This window comes from Equus asinus, chromosome 11 (assembly GCF_041296235.1).
Source record: "Equus asinus isolate D_3611 breed Donkey chromosome 11, EquAss-T2T_v2, whole genome shotgun sequence".
NCBI lineage: Eukaryota > Metazoa > Chordata > Mammalia > Perissodactyla > Equidae > Equus > Equus asinus.
In genome coordinates, this window is record NC_091800.1 from 58,836,554 (window position 1) to 58,858,760 (window position 22,207).

Consider the following 22,207-nt stretch of genomic DNA (forward strand, 5'->3'; position numbering starts at 1 on the left):
GTGAAGAGGACATGGAATCATCAACTTACATGATAATTAAAAACATTAACAATTTCCATATATCTTGGATAATTTAAATAGAATATGAAGTTAAACAATACCTGAGATGTCCCTCAAATGTTTCTTTAGTTCTGTTATTAGCTGATTTAAAAATTATAATATTAAGGACCATCCCCAGTGGCCTAGTGGCTAAGTTTGGTGTGCTCCACTTTGGTGGTCTGGTTTTGGTTCCCAGGCGTGGACCTACACCACTCAACTGTCAGTGGCCATGCTGTGGTGGTGGCTCACATAGAAAAAGAGGAAGATTAGCAACAGATGTTAGCTCATGGAAAATCTTCCTCAGCATAAAGAAAATAATAGAATAAAAAATAACTAAAATAAGATTATAATATTAAATATGTTTCTCAAATCTGCCATAAGTCTCCTCCTCTTACTCCTTCTCACTCCTTTGGGCTCTGGCAGGCAGCTTCTGACATCACTCCCAAGGATCCCACCTCTTTATGGTCATACTGTTGTATAAACTTTGTCCATTATATGTGAGCTGGACCTAGTGATTTGGATCTAATGAATAGAATATGGAAATTAAAGGACTATCACTTCTGGTATGAACTTGGAAGTACTTGTGACTTTCATCTTGTTTGCACTCTTTCTTTCTCTCTTCTTGGTATTCTTTCTTGCTCTCTCATTTGACCACTCTGATGAAGCAAGCTACCATGTTCTGAGATACTGTATGTAGAGGAAAATGTGTCAAGAAACTGAGACACTTGCAGCCAACATCTCCTGAAGAACCAAGGCCTCGGTTCAACAGCCTCTGGGTAACTGAATGCTGCCAACAGCTACATGAGTGAGTTAGGAAGTCAGTCCTTCCCAGTGGAGACTTGAGATGAATGCACGCTTGTGAGAGACTGAAAGATAAATGCATCTACTAAGCCACTTCAGATTCCTAACCCACAGAAATTGTGAAATAATAAATGTTTTAGGCCACTAAGCTTTGGAATAAATTGTTAGGTAGCATTCAGTAACTAATATATAGGCTATGGGTTAACTTATTCATACCCATGGATTCGTTTCTCATCAACTTATTGATAAATTACAACTCAAGTTACACATCTCTGATGCCTACTGAAATTCACATCCATATTTCAAAATTCTTGTTTTATTCAATACCTCTCAAAACCATGGTACCAATATAAACAAAATTGAACTCATCATTTTCCCGTAAAATTTGCTTTCTCTCTTAAACTTTAGTTCATGAGACGACAACTTAATCAAATCAGTTGCCCATGATCATATTTCAGACCTAGAAGTCACTCTTGACCTTTCCCACTTTCTTGGGAATCCCTCATCTGATTTAAATATATATACAATGTTTATTTTATTATACTTTTAAATACTTCCAGAATCCTTTTTATAACTTCTGTTTATACCTGAGTTTAAAATGCTACCAATTTTCAAATGAATTACTATACCAGCTGCATAAAGAGTATCCACTTTTGATATGGCAATGAAAATGATATTTTAAAAATAAACATCTGCTCACATTTTTTTTCATAACTTTGTTCAAAGTCCTCTGATAGCTTTCAGGTAGAAGTCAAACCCTTACCATGGATTTAAAGGATCTGATAGAAATGCCCTTTTCACTCTTGCATATCAGATTTTTATTTGTCTAAGACTTAAACTTATTGAAGGCAGTCACATTTTTCTGCATTATCTATTTCTTTATCCTCAGGCCTAGTTCAGTTTCTTTTAAATAAATTCGTGAAAGAATGAACAAATGAATGATTGAACATAGTCTTTTAGATTATAGCCTTCTTAATATTAGGATTCTGTTAAGAGACACTCTACTTTATTAAACATATGGACTTGTTAAGGGCATAAATGTGTGGATTTTAATTCCAACTTTGCCGTTAATTCCTTGCCTTTGACCTTCAGAAAGATATTCAACAGAAAATCACACTGGTTCATTGCGATAGTTCAGTATAATTGCACCTGGTGAGCTAGAAAAATAAGCATTCCATCATTAGTAAGACATAGGAATGAAAGAGGGTGGAGAGACACATAAATGAAAAAAATAACAAAAAAAATGGTTAGAAACAAAAGAGGACATAGTAAAAAAGTCTAACATATGTTCACATTGAGGCTGTGACAATATCTGACCATCTGCCTCAGGCAACTGACAACAGGACAGATTGTATATTATAATATCTAACAGTCTCTCCAGGTAACTAAGTGTATCCGAGGTCAACCTTTGCTTTATAAGCTGAAGGTCATGTAGCCACCACTGCTAAGAGAAAATCCTGAGGTCTCACTATTCCACTAGTGTTTGCAAATGTCATTGGCAGAGGAAAAAAATCAGTAACTCATTCACTGGATTAGCTTTCAGCCACCGTTGTGCCAAATTCAGAAGTGGCATGAGGTTCTGCTACATTCTTCTCAATTTACTTTTATGATGCATTACACAGTCCAAAAGAGCTGTGGTGAGGGTCAGATCTTTATGCTTCCCTTCAAAATCTTCCTGTATGAATCCAACTAGAAGAAATCTTGAGGGCTTTTGAAATGTGAATAGGAGCAAAATATTTCTACCACCAATTTATCTTCCATTTTAGTGGAAATAAAGATAAAGGATGGAGATTACACTGTACACTGCTTAGATTTACACTTTGTCCACCCAACCCATGTCCTCAGCACGTGATGCAGGTGGGTAGAGCTGGATGCAGCAGACACAGTGGGTTTGTGTTGCAGATGGGAAATGCCAAGATCATGAAACCTCAGTCTTTTTTATAATGAGCTGCAAGCAAACCTGCCCCATCTATTCCCCAGAAGAAAAACCTATCTTTATTAAACTAAAAGGCAAACAGTTCTTCCCTCAGCTCTGGAAGGAAACCTATCTCTATCTTCCAAGACTGCTCACTATACCACGCCCTTGAAAAGTAATCCAGGAAAAAGAATAAAAAGGGTGTCCGTGTTTCCAGTTCACAGTGCCTCTGCTTGCAGGTGTTGCTGAAATGTGAGAGACGCCATGAACAGGAACAGCAAAAAATGCAGTTGACTGTATTGTATCAGTGAACAGTGAGCGAGGAGGCTGGAGGTGGGGCTTGGCCAAAAGTCCATGTGATTTCCAGCTGCCAATCTTTGAAATTCTCTCATAACCTAATCAATTATTAAATATTTACTGACCACACAGTATGTGCAATTGCCTTAAATTATAATCTCTTATTTTAAAGAAAGTATATTTGTTAAAAATTAACATAATTCAGCCCCTGGCCTAGTGGTTAAGTTTAACACCCTCCGCTTCAGTGGCCGGGGTTCAGTTCCTGGGCACGGACTTTCACCACTCACTGATGACCATATATGGCAGCGTCCCACATACAAAATAGAGGAAGATTGGCACAGATGTTAGCTCAGGGCAAATGTTCCTCAGGAAAAACCAAAACAAAATAAAACAAATTAACATAATTCAGCAAACTGCTGCCTGCCATTAACACAGCAACACAGTCATTGTTTTATCTTCTAATGTGGTTCTGAACTGAGAGCAAGTTTTAAAAATGGGGATAATGAAAAATGAGAGTCTGCCAGAGGAGATTTCTGAGAGTCCAGGTGTATCCTGGGAGTGGTGAGCAGTCAAAAACAATAATTACACCCGGGAGAATGTGTTGTATGAAGTTAGGAGAAGAGCACTGGAATAAAGGTAGGAAAATGTTGCAGTCTAGTCTCTCTTAATTTGTAATTGCCCTTTGGTTTGCCCTCATCTCTTAAACTGGTTGCTTTCTTAAGAAAATCACTTCATAAGACTAATAAAGGTTGTTTTGGTTAAACACACATTAATGTACATCCACATACGTAACTGAGTACATCATCTAAGAAGAGTATTCTCACTAAAAATCATAAGAATATTTTCTCCAAGCAGCAGTGGTAATGTCCTTACGGCATAATCATTCAGACCTCAGTTGCTAGAATTAGATAGTCTTGGTTTTAACCTGCTACTATTTAGTAGCTCTATAAACTTAGACAAGTTGTTTAATTTTCCTGAGTCTCATTTTATTCCTTTGTAAAATAGGGATTTGTACTTAATACAAAAATTTACTGTGAATAATAACAAGTTTATGCATGTTAAGAGCAGAGTGTCGTACTGGAGAGATTCTATCCACTTCATAAATAGGAGGTATTACCATAATTAGCATTATTATTTTAGAGAGCAGAGGAATAACCCTGGGTTAACTACTTCTGAGAAAAATAGGACAAACAAATATCATAAAGTAAAAATAATACCAAAGCTGGGGAAAAACCTGAAAGGATGAAGTATATACTATACAAGTAATTCCATAAATTAGAAAGTAAGGATAGTAAAATTTCTGAGAATAGAAAAAATGAAATCTTGTTTCAACTACCTAATTGAAATCAGTTGCATCAAAAGACATGAGATAGGGTAACAGGGAACTAAAAATAAGTTATTCAGGGTGATGAAGCTCTGAAACATATACCTGGCTTAGGATTCCAAAGAAGTGAAATGTAAAAAGCAAGAGAATGCAGGTCATGTCTCCCAAAATAAAAATGTAGTCTTTACAGTTACTTATGAGGTCATATCTGATCTTCATACCGTTCCAGTGTCTGTGCTGTTTCAGGACTGATGAAAATTCATAGGATTTGGAGTAGAAGAGGCCCTACTAAAATATTCCACTTTCCTCCCCTCAGCTATCTAAATTTTAGGCACCACGTTGTTAAAAAGAATTGAATAGCCAGCGATCTTACGTGGTTTAATACTTAATATCAACATCGTTAAGATCTTTGGATTATGTTTCGAAGTGTGACCTTAAGGATAAGTAGTTTTAATTTTTCATTTTACACATTGAGAAAACAATTCGGAAATCATAAACATTGCACGCGGAAACCCTAGGTCTAAGAGGACTCTGCTTACATACTGTGGTCCTTCCAGTGCTCCAAAATCACTTCTCATATGAACGCTTAAAATGACTTGGTCAAGTATGCCAATGATGAAAGAGGTTCTGAGAGAATCAACATATAGTACAAAAAAAGAGCCACAAAGAGAAGTACTGCTGATGGAAGCAGAGGACCCCGGTGGAACCACCTGGACAATCAGCTGTATGTGCGCTTTACTCAGCTTTGCTCCTCCATACATGCTATCACAGGGCTTTGCCTGTCCGGGTTTCAATAAAATGCTCACTGAATTGATTTGCTCTGTTTGAAATTCCAATTAAGTTGTCAACACTGCTTATACTTCTTTATCCCAGAACCTCCAGAGGTTCCTCAGAATGAAATAACAATGAGCCTGATGCTGGTGGGAAGTCAGGTTATTTGGCTTGCTTTAACTTGTTTGTTCTAATATCAGTTCATCTGTGTCTCATGAAATCAAACAAAAGAGCTTGGTGTTCCCCATTTCTAGTACTCAACATCAATGCTCTTGGAAAAGCAGAATTGAGTGAAAATGCAATTTTTAAATAATGATAATTATCATGGGGATTGCTGGAGGAACTCTATATGTGTTTCTACTTTGTAAACTTTTTATTTCATTTATAATCTCAGTTGTACCCCTCACTAATCAGCTATTGATTGACACATTTATTCCACAAACACAATTGAGTATTTATTCATTACTAGGTAGTCAGCTTGGGTGCTGGGGACTAAGTGATTAACAGGAGAGACTTAGTCTTTGGCTTCAAGAAGCTGAGAGTCTCATAAGAGGGACATATTTTAAAATTTGCAATTATGGATTTATATTAAAATTTATATCAGTTTGTAGCTATAACAAAGAGACTTACTCTAGTGGAGAGTTTGTGGAAGACTATCTAGGAAAACAATTTTAAAGAGTAAAGATGAGGAGGAATTAACCCGTGAAAAGAAGAGGAGAAAGCATGCCTAGCAGAGGAGGATTTGAAATCCTGTAAATGTGAAGAAGCCTATATTCATTAGGAAATGAAAGTAGCTGGCTGTGGAAATAGAGAGAAATAAGTTTGAAGATGTACTCTGTAGGCAGCTCATCCAAGGTTTTGTGGTCTAAAGAAGTTATTGTAAACTGTTAAGCAGGAAAGTGCCCTTATCCAAATCATATTTTTAAACATTTCTCTAATTAAATTAAATTTAAAAAAACAATTTGGTTAACACACATCAAAGAAATTACTCTCTTCAGACAGAGAAAGTCTATATAGAATCCTAATTCAGAAAATGTTAATTTCCTTGCTCCAAGAGAAAAAAACATTGACACAAAATCACCTCACTCCCCAAAATCAAACTTTACCTTTCCATCATGAGATAGCATGTTTTTTGTTTTAACATAGCAATAAAAACTAGACAAAGAAAAAAATAAAAGATTACTCTGATGTTAGTTGTGAATCAAATGAAAGTTTGCCAGAGAAGACAAAGCAGACGAATTAACAGGATATTGCAGAGGGGTTTTTTTCATTGAAATATATTTGACATATAACATGGTGTAAATTTAAGATGTACATGTTCACTTGATATATTTACATATTGCTGTATTATTGCCGGTGTAGTGTCAGTTAACACCTCTGCTAGGTCACGTAGTTACCATTTCTTTTTTGAGGCCCACCACAAAATAATTAAGATCTAGTCTCTTAGCAAGCGTGATGTTTATAATACAATATTGTTGATTATAATCACTATACTATGCATTACATCTCCAGGACTTATTTATCTACTAGTTGCAAGTTTTTACCCTTAAATAATATCTCTCCTATTCCTCCACCCCCCAGCCCCTGATATCCACCATCTTATTCTCTGTTTTTACAAGTTTGTCTTTTTTTAGATTTCACATATAAATGATATCACCCCGTATTTGTCTTTCTCTTTCTGACTTACCTCACACAGCATAATGTCCTCAGTGTTCATCCATGTTGTCACAAATGACAGAATTCCCTTCTTTCTCATGGCTGAATAATATTTCACTGCATTTATATATATATATATATATATATATATATATATACCACATCTTCTTTATGCAGTCATCATTGACAGACGCTTAAATTGTTTTCATATCTTGGCCATTGTGAATAATGCTGCAGTAAACGTGGGAATGCACAGATCTTTTCAATACCCTGTTTTCATTTCCTTTGGTTCTATACCCAGAAGTGGAATTGCTGGATTGTATGGTAGATCTATTTTTAATTTTTGGAAGAGCCTGCATATTGTATTCCATAGTGGCTGACATTTAAGTGTGAGAGAATGGTGGCTCTCACAGTGGCACTCTAGATGAATAACAGATAGACTTGAAAAATCTTTCACAAGAAGAATCAAACAATTGGTGATTGATTTTGAGGGGAGAGAGTGAGAGAGAAGTCACTCCCAGATTTCCGGTATGAGTACCTGAGTGGAGAGCACTCCTTGCTGGGATTTGGACTGTTTTCCAGGTGTGTGTGTGTGTGGTAGGGCATGGGCAGAAGCGCCTTTGTATTTCTACTGAGAATCAAGGGGCTGATAGCAAATGAATAATTGCACGTCTGAGAAAGGAATTTAGAAGAGCAGCCCACTCAATTTCCTTCTTTTGAATTCTATGTATTAAATATGAAAGGCTTGAATTTGTCAGATTTTCTATTCACTAGGATTCATCAATATCTTTATAGATAAAGATAAATAGATATGGACGATACAGATATAGAGATAGATACAGATATAGATATGCCACACCAACACACACATACACACACACAGGAATTTAGCAGAGCAGGATAGGAGATCTAAAATTGAGCGTTGTGGAAGAAGATAAGACTACGCAAGTTCCAGATAGTCTGAAAATTTAAAGCAGTTTTCTTTCTTCTTCAGTTATTAATTTTTGGTCCTAAATAGTGTGCATGTTAAATTGCTCCAATTTCCTTTGACAAATCAGTCAGTTAATATTTCTGTAAGCCACAGACGTATTATGTATAACAGGAACTAGGGAGGAGTGAGATTCAAAGAAGTAATTCTCTCTAGTCTCCTAAGTTGGCGCCACCCCACTATGTATATATGTGTGTGTGTGTGTGTTGGTGTGGCATATCTATATCTGTATCTATCTCTATATCTGTATCGTCCATATCTATTTATCTTTATCTATAAAGATATTGATGAATCCTAGTGAATAGAAAATCTGACAAATTCAAGCCTTTCATATTTAATACGTAGAATTCAAAAGAAGGAAATTGAGTGGGCTGATTTCAGCTACAAAGCCTTAACGTGTTCTGTGATATGGCATATTGCTGTGGAATTGCTTATAAAAAAAAGTGTTCATGTTGTTTTTAAAAAGCCGTTTATTCTCTCTATGCTCTTTTGACAAAAAAGGGAAAGAAAGCAATTTAAAACCTTTTAAATGATGCATCTATTGCAATACAATAGTTGGCATCATACTGTTAAGAGTAGCATCAAATCACATATCAGGTCAGCCATTACCTTTTCATTTAGTTCAAAATGACCTTACAGAATGAGCCACCATACTGTGCAGAGTCACATCCAGAAACTTAGCTTTTAAAATGCTGTTTATATATTGTATTTCATTTTTCTTTGATGAAAGGTCAACCGTATACCATTGAGTTGACAAATAAATGTGATTGCTACCAAAAATATTCATCAGAATTTTATCTTTATATATTTATGAGAAAAGGAATATGTTATAATTTGTATTTGACATAAATAAACTTTACATTCCCTTGCAATATACTTCTCATGTACTCATTACTTACTTTATACACAATGTATTTGTAAATATCATGCCTTTTTTGGTTTATAAGAATGACTCTTTTAAGAAAACATTTTAAAGTTCTTTAAATCTTGCAACCTTTTGGGGGCACTATATAGTTCAATCATTATATCTTCTCATGGAAGAAAAATAATAGAGTGTCAGAGGGAAAAATTGTTATATATAATTATCCTTCACTGTAGTGATTTTTCTTTTATTTTGACTATTGTATATTTTCTTATCCTAGGCAGAGTTCCAGCTCTGATTCTCTTCTATGTGTAATGCTTTAATGCCAGCAACTGGCAACAAGATTTCAAATGCTGTTCTGTAGTATAAGTAAAGGGAAAATGGAGAGCACAAAACCATAAAGGAAGGTATCAATCCTCTTACTGCCGTTGTGAATCACAAACATAATTTTCAGAATTGTGCTGTCACTCCTGCAGGTAATTTATCTTATATGTCACATAGAAGTGTTGCTTTAATTTTAGGTTTTATTTTATTTTTTTTAATGAGTTTGTTTAGAATTATCTACGCTTCTCTACTGGCCTTTATGTTTCATGTCATACTTTGTATGATGCCTGGCATTAGTTATATACACAATCAGATTCCATTTACTGAATAGCGATATGAGGAGGTCTGTGTAACCAATTCCCAGTAGAACAAACCACTGAAGAAAACTACGTTTAAAAAAAAGTTGAAATCACTGGAAATTATTGTAAAGTCATAAAGCAAATGAATAAACATATATTCAAGAAAGTCTACTAAATAGCAGGAAAACAAGGAGACTATATGACTGGAGCCGTAGTCTGCTCCCTGCCTCCTTGCTAATCTCTGTTCAGCATGAGGAAAGAGCTACCCTGGGCAGCTGTGGCCAAAAAGGAGGGTCTCTCTTTCCACCTAGCTCCCAGTTAAGTGCTGTAGAATCTCTCCAGAAGGTGAGCATCACCATCATTTCTCATCACCCCCAGTTCCTTAAGCCAAACCCATGCAAGGTGAAGAGGACTCCTTTCTTCAACCCTGCCCCAATGCAAAAACCCGCCACTGCAGCCCAGGTGAGGAAAGCTGAGAATACTTCGCCAATTGCCCTCCCTCCAGCTCACTCAGCGTGGAGGTGCTACACAAGGAAGGTTAAGCTAAGAAAATCAGAGGCTACTGCCTCTTTCCAGAATCTCATTCATATCCCAGGTGTGCTATTATAAGAGAAACAGGCAAGTGTCCCCAACCCCATCTCCAGAGCAGTGGCTCAGAAATTTCCCCCAATGAAAGATTTACGCCATAAGAACAGAGAGTACCAAAGTTCTCCTCAAAGGAACTGAGTTTATTTTGAGCAGAGTGTAGGGAAATCTTAGCCTAGGGCCCTCTGAAAAACAAGAGAGATTTTAATGGTAAGCAACTAAGGAGAAGTGGATAGCTTCATAAGAATGAGCTAAGCTTTAGATCAGTTTAGTTTACCAGAGACAACAAGGTAGAGACAGCTAAGATGATCCCTCCTGGGGTCAGAAAAAAACTTTCAAAGATGGGCTCAAAAACTACCTCTGCAAAGGAGCCCAACTGGAATTGGATCAGACTGTGTAATAATTTACACTTCAGGGCATTGTCAAAAACAATAGGACAATCAGCCAGCAATTAGTGGGGCCTAACAGTTGGGTGTGATGCCAAAGTAGAAAGCTTAACAGAGATCAGGGAACAACACTGTCAACTATAGCTCAGCTAAAACTATTGTCAACACAGGGGACCTTCTTTTTCCTTCAGGGCTACGTCCACTGAGGAGCATCAGAGGCATTACAAAGCAGAGGAAGCAGACGCCACTAAAATAGTGCAGACAATTCACTAAACAAATGAACAAGTAAAGAGCAGCACAACTTGCAAGCCTCAGAGGCACCGTGAAAGAAATATTAGAGGACACGTGTCAGGCTGAAAACAATAACACACAGGGAAATTCAACTCCACACCAAACAGTGAACCCTAGTAAAGGTCATTATGTAAATCCAAATACAGTATAACCGCATAATGTTTGTTCTTTCTTCTCTAATGGATTTAAAAAGTAATTGTGTAAAACTATTTGTATGTAATTGTGTTCTTGGCCCTATAATATATAGAAATGTAATGTGTTTGACAATAATAGCACAAAGGAGGTAGGTAGAAACAAAGCTGTATTGGAATAAGGGCAGGATACCAGATGATAACTCAAATACACAGAAACAAGTGAAAAGAGCCAGAAACAATAAAAAAGCAGATTAGTATATATTTATTTAATGCCTTATTATTTTTCACATCTTCATGAATTTTATCAATTTGGATATTAAATATATATTGAAACACTTTTCATAGAAAAGTCTAATCTAATATTTTCCACATATGAGTGGAACAACTGATAAAAATGATTTATTTTGTTCAATATATCATTTGAGAATCATTTATGCATATATATCAATTTGAAAAAATAAAAAGGACACTCTTACTGCTTACTATGTTTTAAGCATTGTCACAATATACCATTAAGGCATTAAATCTCTAAAACAATCTTACAAGTTAGTTTTCTTTTATTTTACAAATGTGGGACCTGAGATATAGACAGGTTAAAATACGTATCCATGGTCACAAAGTTAGCAGTGGTAGAACTAAAATTTGAATTTAGAAGGTCTGGCTTCAAAATCGGGGATCTAATGAAAAAGTCCTAATTTTCTCAATAAGTAGTTGCATTATTTTAAGATGTCATGACATTTCTCTAGGCCTTCTTGGTCTATTAGAGGCTGTGTCATATGATCTAAACAGTTTTCAGTTCAGATACCTTCTTTTTCACCAGGTCAAACTAATAAATCTAACGCTTTCTCTTTTAAAAGCATTAAACTCCATCTTTTCTTTTCATTTAATTCTGCAATATAATTTTGATTTTGACCAGACATACTGTCATAGAAAATTAATTAAAGAATTAACAATAATAAATGTGTGTTGAATACATACCATCCTCAAGTCACTAATATGTTTTTTGAACTAAAAGCCACCAAATTTTACTATGAAATTGAACTCGTATCCTAATAAAGCCATGTGTTCATTTAGAAATAAAGGATTTGGGAAGTATTGCATGTCTATATAGGGAGGTTATTTTAGAATTAGTTATCAGAGAAAATATGAATTTAAATTGTCACTTTCACTAGTTAGAAATAAATACCTGATTCCATAAAATCAGTGTTCCATGCTCCACAAAAAGACTAATGAGAAAAACATGCATTGTCATTTTTAGATGAGCCTGAGATATACAGTGACTATTGCACAAAAGCACTCAGTTGTGAAATAGAATTGTTCCTTCTTAGTCTAGCTTTAAATAACTTCTTTTACTGGATGACAGAATCAAGATAAAAGAAAATATTAGCCTTCTCTTAGAAGATGAGCTAGAAGTAAACAAAATCATCTTAATGATTTCACAGTATCTAATTTCTTCTTAATATTCTTATTTTATAATTATGAACATGCAAGGGAGATTATAAAATATATAAAATAAGGTGGTGAATTTCAAATTAGTAAAAAATAACAATTTTTACATTTGCCAATTTCATGTTTGAATTTCAAATGAAATTTTCTAAAACTATGTGTTTGATTAATTTATCAGGGGACATTTTAAAAGTGACATTTTAATCTTTGGATTACACCGTGGAAGAATTTTACAGGATAAATTTTACTTTACCAAGGAACATAATTTTACAAAATATTGCTGGGTGGATTTTCTTTCCTAATTAGAATTTTCTAACTATTCATTGTCATGGGTTCAAAAATTAATTATAGCCATACCATATTTACACTCTTTGTTTTTCATATAAGTATATTATTTAGAGTTCTCACAATGATGTCAACTACTCATCTAATATATGTCTGTTCAGTTTATTATAGAATTTTATTAAGTGAACATACCCTATAAGTATATTACATGACTAAGACTTTTATAATCTTAATTGATATAGAATATATTTGTTTTATATAGAACCATTCATTTGCATTATTAAAAAATGAGATATTTTATATTTCATAAATTATTTTACTTCATTTTGAATTAATATCAGCATTTGCATACCACTTCTGTGTTAGATATTCGTGTTACTGTTTTGTTTAAATAAATGTTTAGTAATAATTTTAGTACTCTTTCATAAAAATGACTTAGAAAAAATTGCATCTAGATGACAACAAATCCTTCTAAAATATAATTTTGATGTTCTCAGAAGTGCATATCATATGCAAATTTAAAACACATTGCAATGTTCAACAAACTAAGACAGGCAAGGGAGTCAAAAGCCTTACAAGTGAGAAAATTATTTTCCTCTAGGTGTGATAGATGAAATCAGCAAATGAATAGATTTAAAAAATAGTACAAGACTAGTGGTTGGCATTATCTAAATTTATTTATTAAAAATTTAACATTTAGTATCAATGATAAAGACTTGGAGAAGAGTACTCAAATACACTTCTGCTGTACTGTACATATTCACTACCTGGTAACTATTTAAGGGGAAAATGATCCTATATAAGGTCTAAAAATTCAGGAGAAATAAAGACAAATATATATGATTTCTTTGATGACTTCTTTTTTATTTGATTCTCTTAACTTTTTTTAGTTGACGTGAATTAATTTTTGAATCTCTGCATTTACCATTTCCTAGTAAAGACTGATAAAATAATGCTTAGACTGTGAAAAAAAATTCCAAATTTTACTAACAATGACAAAAACAAAGAATACCAATGATGACAAAACCTATTTTTCAGTGGCTGAGAAAATACAATCGATATATTAAAACCTCTGTAAAAGCATTTATCTAAATTGAGTAGGGCTTGAGGAGAGAGGTGAGAAATGCCAGTGTGCAATGATACGAGTCTACACTAAATGCAAGGGGGTATAATATTATTTAAAAGGCAGACTGTATTCAATTAAAGATACATCTTCTAGGGGCCGGCCCCGTGGCCAAGTGGTTAAGTTCTTGGGCTCCACTTTGGCAGCCCAGGGTTTTGCAGATTCAGATCCTGGGCACAGACATGGCCATGGTGAGGCAGTGTCCCACGTAGCACAACCAGAAGGACCTACAACTAGAATAAACAACTGCATACTGAGGGGTTTTGGGGAGAAGAATAAAAAGAAAAAAAACGAAGATTGGGAACAGATGTTAGCTCAGGTGCCAATCTTTAAAAAAAAAAAGATACATATTGTAAATCCTAAGCAATCACTTGCACACACATTCATACACACAAGAGCAGGTTTAGCCAATAAGCACATTTAACCCAAGAAAAGGAGAGAAAGAATAGGATAAAAAACAAGAATAAATTGGAAAAAGAGAAAACGATTAGCAAGACAACGTTTATACCCAAATATATAAAGAATTTAATTAAAAGCATATTGTCTAAATACACCAATTAAAAGGTATATGTTGTCAAATATATGCTGCATCCAAGAAATACATTTTAAATATAAAGATATATACAATTTAAAAGAAAAGGATGGAAAAATGGTGAATCATGCAAACTCTATTCAAGAAAATTCCAAGCTGGCTACATTCACAAAAATAAAAATAAGCTTTAGGGACAGAAACATTACCAGAGATAAAGGGATATTTTATAAATATACCAAGATCAGTCCTTCAAGAAGATATAAAAAGTTACATACAGGGGTGGGCCGGGTGGCCCAGAGGTTAAGTGCGCACATTCTACTTTGGCAGCTCAGGGTTCGCGGGTTCGGATCCCAGGTGCAGACATGGCTTGGCTTGACAAGCCATGCTGTGGTAGGCGTCCAACATATAAAGTAGAGGAAGATGGGCACAGATGTTAGCTCAGGGCCAGTCTTCCTCAGCAAAAAGAGGATTGGCAGCAGATGTTAGCTGAGGGCTAATCTTCCTCAAAAACAAAAACAAACAAACAAAAGTTATATACATCTAATGATACCTCTTCAAAATACATGAAGCAAGAACTGACAGAAACTAAGAAGTAAGTTTCAACAGGAATCTCTCAGTAATTCTTAGTATAAGAAGATAAAACATCTTTAAAAATGTAACAGACAAATTAACATAATTGGGATAATATGACCACTCCAAAACAGTAGAAAAATAGTTTTTCAAGTTCATATGGGACATTCAAATATGTTTTAAAAATATCGAATGGTTGAAATCCCATGAAGCATTTTCTTTGACCACAATAGAATTGGATCAAATAAAACAATATTAAATACCCCCAGGTTAGAAATTAATAAAATGAGAGATTTAAAAAATTAAAATAAAAGCATATCTTATCAAAATTTGGAGGATGTAGGTAAAACAATGCTTGGAGTGCAAAGTATAGTTTTTAAACGTTTATATTAGAAAATAGTGAGGTCTAAAATTTATGATCTAAGTTTCCATCTAAAGATAACAGTAAAGAAGTGCAAATTAAATCCAAAACATGAAGGGAGAAGCATATAAAAAAGATAAAAATAGTAAATAATAAAATAGAAAGTAAGCAAATAAAAGATAAAATCAATGAATTGAAAATCTTGTTTTATGAAAAGTTCTATAAAGTTGGTGAACATCTACCTAAACTCATTATGCAATAAAAAAGAGACTACAGATGATCAGTATCAGGAATAAAGGTGAGCACATTACTAGAGAGCCGAAAGATATTTTAGGAGAGAAAGAAAATAGGAACAGTTTCATGCCATACATTCAACACAGAGATGAAACATAGTTTCTTCAAAAGATACAAATTACTAAAACTGACTTAAAAAGAAAAGAAATTTCTCAATAGTCTATATGTATTAAGCAAAATAAGTTTGTGTTTAAAAACATTCCTAACAAGAAACCTCCTGATTCAAATGGTTTCTCTGGTAACCTCTTTCAAAAATTTAGGGAAAAAGTAATATCAATCCTACGCAAACTCCTTTTGAAATAAAGGATAGAAGAAAACATTACCACTCATTTATGAGGTCAACATTATCCTAATAATAAAACAGACAAGAGCATTGTGGGGAAAACAAAAGAAAACTTTACACCAGCACGCCACATGAAACTAGACTCAAAATTTTAAAAAATATGTAAATATTTATATATTAGCAAAGAGAACTCAAAAGCATATTTAAAGATAATTTAAATACAATACATTTAACACATAGTTTCAAACATTATGAACATGTAGGATTTATTCCAATAATGGATCATTGCTTCAGCATTCAAAACTCTATCAATATAACTCACCAATAAATGGAACAAAAGAGAAAAATAAGATTACCAGAGACAGAAAAGCATTTGAATAAATGTATCACCTATTCATGATGAAAATTCTCACGCAACCAGCAATAAACGGAAGTTTCTCAATCCAAAAAGGAATGTCATAAAAAAAAGAAGGGAAGAGAAAGTGAGAGAGAGCGAGGAAGAGAGGAAACGCGGACTAGGTAAGGAAGGGAGGAAGAAAGGAAAAAAGAAAGAATGAAGGGGGAATTGGAAAAAACTGGGTACAAGACAATGATGCATTCTCTCCCTACTCCTATTCCAGCTGGCATTAGAGATTCTCCCTAGAGCAACAAGGCAATTAAATGAGTAAAACACACACTGAACAAAACGTGAGAACTAAGCATCTCTTTATCTGCATATGGCATTATTGTGTATAAAGAAAACCCTAAGTAGGGGCCTGCCTGGTGGCACAGCGGTTAAGTTTGCACGTTCTGCTTCTCAGCGGCCCGGGGTTCTCCAGTTCGGATCTCGGGTGAGGACATGGCACTGCTTGGCAAAAGCCATGCTGTGGTAGGCATCCCACATATAAAGTTAGAGGAAGAGGAGCGCGGATGTTAGCTCAGGGCCAGTCTTCCTCAGCAAAAAGAGGAGGATTGGCAGTAGTTAGCTCAGGGCTAATCTTCCTAAAAAAAAAAAAAAAAACCTAAGTAATTTAAAAAAAAATAGAATTAATAACTGCGATTAGAAAAGTCATTTATACATTTGTTGTTATTTCTCTACTCTAGAAAATAACAATTGGAAACAACTGGGAAATAGAATCAAAATAAAAAGTACTATTCAAAATAGCATTCCAAAATATGAAATATTGAAGTATGAGTTTTCACAAAATGCATGCATCATCTTTGCACTGATAACTACAAAACATGGCTCTAAAAGTCCTAAATCCATGTTTGGAAAGATATGAGTTATTGATGCTTTTGCCGACTTGGTATTGTTCAGATATCAGTTCACACAAAATTGCTGAATGAGTCCAACATAACTCCAATTAAAACCCCTTCAGACTTCTTTTTGTAGAAATATGCAAGCTGGTTCTAAAATATAAAAGGAATTGCAAAGGATTTGGGATAGTCAAAGCAATTTAGAAAAAGAACACAGTTGGAGGATTTACACACTGTGATTAAAACTCATAATAAAGCTCCAGTAATTAAGACACTGTGATATGGCTTGAGGATATACATGTAGAGCAGTAAGATAGAGAGTCCACAGATGGACTCATCATGTACCAGTGATACGCAACCATGTTGCCATGGTAACTCAATGGAGGGAATGGCTAATTTTTCAGCCATGCTGATGGAGCAACTTGATACCCATATGAGTGAAAAAAAACTTCGTTACCTCACATTATGAACAAAAATCGAATTGAAATCATTTATAGACCTGAAAAGTGAAAGCTAAATCTTTAATATTTCTAGATTAAAAGATAGAAGAAAATCTTTGTGATCCTGGGATAGGGAAAACATATGATCAAATGGAAAAAATGGGCTTCCACACAACTAAAAACTTTTATTTTTCATAAATGCCATTAAAAATGAAAAGGAAAGCACGAAGTGGGAGAGGATATTTGCAATACTGATATCTGACAAAGGACTTGTATCTGAACTACATAAGGAACTCTTACAACTCTATAATAAGAAGACAAACTCCCCAATTAAAAATGGGCAAAGAATTTATACACTGAAGAACATATGCTAATGGCAAGTAAGCACTGGAACACTGCCTACCATAATTAGTCATTAGAGAAATGCAAATTAAACCACAATTAGATACTGTTACTCACTGCTAGAATAGCTAAAATTAAAAAAGGCGGAAAATCAAGTGGCAGTAAGCATGTAGATTAACTCAAACTCTTATACATTGCTTGTGGAAATCTAAAACAGTATAACTACATAGAAAAATATTTTGGCAATGATGAAATTAGGAATAATTATGAAATTTAACATGTACTTACCATAAATTTAGTAATTCTACTTTTGAATATTTACGTAAAATAAATGAAATATAGAATCTTATAAATATCTGTACAAACATTTTATTGCAGCTGTATTCATAATAGCTGAAAATTAGAAACAGAATGTCTAACAGGTGAATGGTCAAACAAATTTTTACCTATCCATATAATTAATGAAAAGAATGATCGATGGATGCATGAAATAACAAGTGTGATTCTCAATCATATGCTAAGTGACAAAAGCCAAGTACAAAAAGATTGATACTGTATCTTTCCATTTATGTGAAACACTTAAAAAGACAAATCTTGGTTATAGTGACACAAAACTGGTTTTGCCATGGGTGGTGTGGGAGAAATAATTGCCCAAGGTAACAAATGGCTACATGCTACATCTTGATTGTAGTGATAATTACCTGGGTGTATATATACATTAAAATTCATTGATGTGTACTCTTAAAATGGATGCGTTTAATTGTGTTGTAGTTCATAGTAATTTTTACTTCAACAAAAGGTGGTTAGACAAGTGAGAATGAAAAACTCATGAAATATTTAAGTCTAACTTTTTTTCTGAGCTGCACTAGCAGTGGTTTCTCCAAATAATCACTAGGGTCCTTTTAGATCATGTAAAGGAACTATTTTGCCAAATTTTAAAGTTTCCATTTTAAGGTTGCAGCCAGAGTCAGCAACATGGCCTATATCTTGCCTTATTTTTGTTCTATATCTTTCTTTAGCCCAGCTTCCTTATTTTCTGTAGGAGCCAGAAGACAAGCAAACTAACAAGCAAATAAAACAAGGTAAAAAACATTTAAGAGGCAAAGAAAGCGTTCATGACATGATAACCTAGTATAACAAATTTGTTAAAGGAACTCTGTGTTGACACATGAAGAATATAACTTGTCTTTAAAGGCACTCTCTTAGCCAGTTTTTTCCTCGCCACTAGATGGAGTTCCATAATCTTTTCCACTCTCTTTCTTAAGTAATAGATGACTTCCAGGCATTTGAGCTCCAGTCACACACTCATTTAAGCGATTACAATGATCACTCCAGTGTCATAATCACAGCCAATCAAAAGCTTTTCCCCTTGAGGCTCAAACTGGAAAGCCTGCACAGAAGAGTGGTGTGGGAGAAAAGGAACAGGGTCTGGATAGAGGACTTTACTGTTTTCTCCAACTTTGTGTATTTTTCCTGTCCTTTCATGAGGCTGCCCCTGGTCTCTGCTGACCTGGAACAAAAAGGACAACAGAGATGTAAATGTAGAAAATGTCATTGTGCAAGGACACATGTGATGATTCCTTCTGAACTGCATCTCAATTATTATTACCCCTATAGAATACATTTGTGGGTTTCTCAAATGTCTCTCACTAAGGTCTCCCAACCCCAATTTGATGTGGGCAATGTCTCTCATCCAGATGGGAATTTATGATTCTTCATTTAGCTTCTGGATATCCAGTGGTCCATCTTCTGTTGGTGTAACAAACACACTCTTGTCTCATTTTTAATAAGATCTAAAGAAACCTCAGTTGTATTCTTTTATGGAGTCCTCAGTTTTGCTCAGCCAGAGGAGAAGGTACAGTTGGAGTCTTACCTATTCCATCTTCATAGGTCACTTTAGGTAGCCTCTTGCCTATAGACTTTCAAGGTAACACCCGCTAAAACTTCAGGGCTTACATAAATTTTCCAGTGGTAGTCTGGAAGTTCTCTCATTTAGTTGACAGTAAGGAGAAAGCAAATGCATTAGTCAGGGTTCTCCAGAGAAACAGAACGAAGAGGATATATAAAGATATATGGAAAGAGATTTATTATGACAGAGTGGATCACAAAATTATGGAGCTAAATTGTTCCATGATCTGCTGTCTGCAAGCTGGAGGCCCAGGAAAGGAGATGGTGTAAATCCAGTCCAAACTTGAAGGCCTGGGACCCAGGGTAGCCAATGATCTAAGTCTTGGCCTTAGTTCAAAGGCCCAGGAAGGTTGAAGTCTGAGGGCAGCAGAAGATGGATGTCCCAGCTCAAGCAGAGTTGAAATTTGCCCTTCTTCTGCCTTTTTGTTCTTTTGAGGCCCTCAAGGGATTGGATAATGCCCACCTGCATTGTGGAGGCAATCTTCTCTATTCAGGCTATTTGTCTAAATGCTAATCTTTTCCAGAAACAGCCTCACAGATGCATCCAGAAATAATTTTGTATTAGCTATCTGGGCATCCTTTAACACCATCAAGTTGACACATAAAATTAATCATCACAGCACCTCTCCACCTTCCCCATTATGGTGGGATAAGAAAAGATGTAGAAGAGAGTAACAATCCTACTTTAAAAGAATAAATCCAAAAATAAACCCACACATAAATGGTCAATTAATTTATGACAAAGGAGCTAAGAATATACAATTGGGAAATGATAGTCTCTTAATAACAAATGGTGTTGGGAAAACTGGACAGCCAGATGCAAAAAGATGAAACTGGACCTCTATCTTACACCTTACACAAAAATCAACTCAAAGTGGATTAAAGATGTGATCGTAAGACCTGAAAACAAAAACCATAGAAGAAAACTTAGGAGGCATGTTCCTTGACTTCGGTCTTGGCAACGATTCTTTGGATTTGACACCAAAAGCAAAGGCAACAAAAACAAAAATAAACAGTGGGACCACATCAAACTAAAATGAAAAAGCAACCTACTGAATGGGAGAAAATATTTGTGGATGTATGTTAAGAGGTTAGTATCCAAAATGCATAAAGATATCATATAACTCAATAATAACAACAATAAAAAAATCTGATTTAAAAAGATGAGCAGAGGAACTGAATAGACATTTCTTCAAAGACAACATGCAAATGGCCAATAGGTACATGAAAAGATGCTCAGCATCACTAATCATCAGGAAAATGCAAATCCAACCACAATAAGATATCTCCTCACAGCTGTTAGAATGGGTATCATTGAAAAGACAAAAGATAACAAGTGTTGGTGAGGATGAAGAGAAAAGTGAACCCTTGTGCACTGTTGATGAGAATGTAAATTGGTGCAGCTACTATGGAACCCAGCATGAATGTTTCTCACAAAGTTAAAAATAGAACTACTCTATGATTCTGCAATTCAACTTCTGCGTCTATATCCAAGGAAATGAAATCACTATGTCAAAGAGATATCTTCATCACCATGTTCATCGCAGCATTATTTTACAATAGCCAAGACATGGAAACAATCTAAGTATCCATCATGGATGAATGGATAAAGAAAATGTGGCATATACATACAATGGAATATTATTCAGCCATTAAGAATGAAGGAAAGCCTACCATTGGTGACAACATGGATGGACCTTGAGGGCATTATGCTAAGTGAAATAAGCCAGACAGAGAAGGACAAAAACTGTATGATCTAATATGTGGGATCTAACAAAAACCCAACTGGTACAAACAGAACCAACAGGATATGTACAGTATATAGAAAGAGATTTCTTATGATGGAGTGGACACACAATTATGGAGGATAAATAGTCCCATGATCTGCTGTCCGCAAGCTGGAGGCCCTAGAACATATTTATATTGTAACTGGAAGTATGCGCCTTTTGACCACTTCACCCTTTTCCCCCGCCACCCTCCTTTGGCAACCACCCACAGAAAAAAAGTTGTATCTATTTGATGTGATGGATATAAACTAAATTTATGGTGCTAATCATTTCACAATATATACATATATCAAATCATCGTGTTGCATCCCTCAAACAGATACAATATTATATGTTAGTTATATTACTAAAACTGGGGTTGGGGAGACTCGCAGGATTAAAAAAGCTTGATCTTGTTCAGTCTATTCTGTCTTCACACTTCTGTAGCCTCAGTAAGGGTCACAAAACCAATTTTCCACATTCCTCTTGGTAAGACTTCAGGTGGTCATCTATCACCATACTTTGGAACTGAGAGTGTGATTTTTTTTTCTTTGCAACTTTTGACATCTCACATGAAATAGAATAAGAAGCCTATTTTAGGATCGGCCTGGTGGCTCAGCAGTTAAGTGTGCACGTTCCGCTTCGGCGGCCCGGTGTTCACCTGTTCGGATCCCAGGTGCAGACATGGCACTGCTTGGCAAGCCATACTGTGGTAGGCATCTGACATATAAAGTAGAGGAAGATGGGCACGGATGTTAGCTCAGGACCAGCCTTCTTCAGCAAAAAGAGGAGGATTCGGAGCAGATGTTAGCTCAGGGCTAATCTTCCTCAAAAAAAAAAAAAAAAAAAGCCCATTTTAATAGCTCAGTCTTTGGAGAGAGAGTCTCATGAAGAGTTTGTGCTACCACCACTGAAGTTATCTTGCATAAAAGAATAAAAGACCTACTGC